The 3,798-nt window shown below is 41.4% G+C and overlaps 1 pseudogene across 1 annotated transcript; it reads right to left on the bottom strand.

Annotated features, from left to right (window-relative positions):
• Window positions 1–280: 280 nt before the first annotated feature.
• LOC149566885 (G-type lectin S-receptor-like serine/threonine-protein kinase At2g19130 pseudogene) lies at window positions 281–3,503 on the bottom strand (annotated as a pseudogene). Its single transcript, XR_016362309.1, has 2 exons — window positions 3,098–3,503; window positions 281–2,999 (listed from the first exon to the last, which is right to left on the bottom strand). The product of XR_016362309.1 is annotated as a G-type lectin S-receptor-like serine/threonine-protein kinase At2g19130 pseudogene (transcript).
• Window positions 3,504–3,798: the final 295 nt, after the last annotated feature.

Genomic DNA, 3,798 nt, shown 5'->3' with positions numbered 1-3,798 from the left:
TGAACATCAATAAATATTAGTGTGAATAATTAAAATCGGAATAACCCATTAGCTTTCACCATAAATTTTTGATCATTTATCTATCCAAAAGCCATATGGTTAGCTGTACTATCTTGCCATGTACTATCTTCCCAGATACTAGATATTTCATTTAGGTTTAACTTTTAAATACTCTAAGAGAGCAAACTTTAGCATCAGCAAACACATTACGAACAAAAACTTTGTTGTATTCACACAAGAAGAAAAACTCGGGTCTCCTTCCACAATCGTCAAAAACAAATTCACAATATAAAAATAGAGTTGTATTAAACACTTTATACGTGCAACATTGGCTGGACAACCTGCATTTTTCAGTGTACATTAACTACTGACTGCCACTTAAATCACTTTCCAGGCGTCCGACAATGCCAGAAAATCAGAACAATCCAACCATAATCCCAAGGAATAAGCCTATCGCTTAATTAGAAGGATATAGCCTACATTAATTTAGATATACACGATATACATAACTAAGATTTAAGCATTACTTATCTTAGAATGTATTATCCCCCTTATAACTACTATCATTGTCATAATTATTTTATGTTGTACCACTGCCATTGTTGTAGCTACTTGTGTCACTTCCGTGTGTTGGGCTAAGCATGGAGCTTGGAATCTTTGGAGTTTGAGGTTCCATCTTTCCTTCCAGCATCTGCACTACTTGCCTCATGTTTGGCCTTAATTCCTCATCCTCTTGAATGCATAAAATCGCTGCAACACATGCTCTTCTTACATCTTCCACGTTTGCCTCCTCTGCGATACCCTCCTCCACAATATTTATCATGTTCCCTTGGTGAATTTGAGTTCTAGCCCAAGAGGGAAAATAAGACTTACTTGGATCTTGCACATTTATGTCCAGATTTCTTCGCCCAGAAATCATTTCCAAAAGGGTCATTCCAAAACTGTAGACGTCAACTTTAGGAGTAATGGGAAGACCGAAAATCCACTCTGGAGCCAAGTATCCTCTTGTTCCTCTTGTAGTTGTCAGCACACGGCTAAAATCTCTATCCATCAGCTTCGCCAACCCAAAGTCAGCCAATTTTGGTGACATATTGCTATCCAGCAGAATGTTTTCAGGCTTAACATCACAGTGAATGATGCAATCTCTGCATTCCTCATGGAGATAGAGTAACCCTCTTGCAGTGCCTAGTGCAATCTGTAATCGGGTCTTCCAATTGAGAACTTGTTTATTTTTGGATTTACTTGTAAACAAGAAAGAATTGAGAGAGCCGTTGGGCAAGTAGTCATAAATCAGCAAACGTTTCGATCCTTCTACACAAAACCCTCGTAACCTGACCAAATTGACATGTTGTATGTTTCCAAGGGATCTGATTTCTGCACGGAATTGCTTGTCATCTTGTCTCGACCCCTTCATTTTTTTCACGGCCACGACTGTACCGTCTGGTAGAGATCCTTTGAACACTGACCCAAATCCTCCACTCCCTAACTCAGACCGGAAATTCCTTGTTGCAGTTTTCAACTCTTTGTAGGTAAACATTCTCAGAAAAGGGTCTGTAAAAGTTGTACGCCTGTCCATTGATAGTAGCTGGTGCCTCCGCCAAAGTAAAATTGAAGAGATAACCAGAGCAACTGTGAGTGCACCAACGATACCAATCGCAGCGCCCACAATACTTGTGCTTTTGCGTTTATTTAAAAGTGTAGAGGCACCTACTCTAATCAAGACTTTCGAATCGTTATTTGATGGATTAGAGTTGCGCATGCTTAGCAAATCTCCAAACCATATTTTGCAGTGTCCTGAAGATGGATTGAATGAAAACGCGGTGCATGAGCAATCGCTTTGGCAGGTTTTCTGGCAATCTTTCTTTGTTGATATTGCAGGGTGTGAGGATGAGAAATCATCAGGCAAAGTGACACCAAGGAGGTCGATGAATCCATCTGTACTACCATTTATGCCATCGCATCTTAATGGAGTCTTCCGAACACAGCCAGTTGATGCCCAGTCTTCCGAGAGCCATGCTTGATTGTCTCTTGGTTTGAAGCCTTCCGCGCAGCTGCACAGCTCAAGATTTCTGGAGTCACAGATTCCGTAAGCACCACATGTCCCATATACGTCGCATCGATCGCTTGGCCCGGACCACGCCGTGTTCCAGTTATTGCCATCGAATACTTGTTCCCTGATTTCTCCGAACCGAGTCAGGACTAAACGTACGAGTGCATTGGAGGGAGGAACCAACACATAAGTGTAAAACAAACCAGTGCTATTCTTTTCAAATCTGTTACTCATGTGGTATCCGAGACCGAATGTTGAAAATCCGCTGAAAGATCTGCCGTCCCAAAGTCCTGTCTGCCAATACTGTACGGAATTGTTCCATGTGAGTACGAATTGTTCGGCCCCAGATGGATCCATGCCACAGGAAAAATGGCCAGGAGCAGGATCCGTTGAGCTTTTCCATGAAGATACATTATGACGATGTCCACCGTATACCAGCCCTGGCAACATGGTATCCGTTGGATTCTGGAAACTCTGCCAAACAGTTTCAGATTTATTGCCTGCAGTACTGGTCAGCATTACAAAATTACCTGAATCTAATAGTACAGCCCGTGATGCCTTGGTTGCTATGTTGACTGACCAAATAGATGCGCCCTCTGCATCTAACAGTACCAGATTGCCTTCTCTTGATAGCTTTAAAACGCTAGACCTGTTCCTGACGGGAGTCTCCCTGTTGGCCACCCAAACAACCGTCTTCTCTGGTATTTGGGAATACCAGATGCCAATATACCAGTTGCTTCCGTTGGGGCTGAAGAATCCCAACTCAAATGTGCCGTTCTTTGAAACTATTGTGTGATTTCCATCAACCGAGTCACCCAACAAAAGAGTATCTCCAGCCTCGCCATAACTCTTGAATTTAAAAATCCCAATAATACCACAAAGAAGGCCTAGGAATAATTTTCCCATTTTCAAAAATCCCTCTACCGCAAATATCTTTCCAAAAGAACCTCTGGGACAGAAAGCACTCTGATTAATGCACAGTTTCAATTCAAAGAGGCAATTAAAAGGCTTAGCTGTGTTTAACAAAATAGATGGTCAAAAGCCTACCTTTCATTCCTTGCGTTTCAAAGGGTTCAGAGATGCAGTCAATGTCAGACAAGCTCATGAATTGGACGCATTTGCAATAAACAGTCCCAGTCCTATTTCTGGGGGGAGTTTCCTCGGTTATTATCAAAACTGCAAGAAAAAGAGCTCAACATATTCTGCCGTTTTCCATTGATAAGTTGTTAGCAACAAAGAGAACCACTTAGGTTAAGAAGAAACGGCTCTCTGAATTCTATGCATGCGTAGAATTTTCGGTTCAACAGATTCGATGGGGGAATCAACCACTATGGATAGTGTCAATGTATGTGCGAAGAACATATTTGGTCCCGTTTTCCATCACAAAGTCGTTAGCATCAAAGAGAAATTGCTGAGGTGAAAAAGAAACGTAGCTCTGAATTCTATGCATGCGTAGAATTTTTGTTGCTCAGATTTGATGGCTGTAATTAATCACGGGATCAAATCAACCACTTTATATAATGTCAATTTCTCGGGAATTAAGTCTCGCCATTTTGCTGTAACACCGAGAGCGTCTCCAAAGTAAATGTTCCCAATCCGTTTACTGACAACTCAGCCAGACATGGTTGAGGACCTTATTGTCAAGGAGTAGGTTAATATGATAGCATCTTCAATAGTTTACCGTTGATTAGGTTGTCTTACTCAGATTATAGACCGACAAGTGTATATCATATATTCAAATCAGAGAG

This window comes from Cupressus sempervirens, chromosome 3 (assembly GCF_028749045.1).
Source record: "Cupressus sempervirens isolate cs-2001-9-10 chromosome 3, ASM2874904v1, whole genome shotgun sequence".
NCBI lineage: Eukaryota > Viridiplantae > Streptophyta > Pinopsida > Cupressales > Cupressaceae > Cupressus > Cupressus sempervirens.
This window is presented reverse-complemented; position numbering and strand designations above follow the sequence as displayed.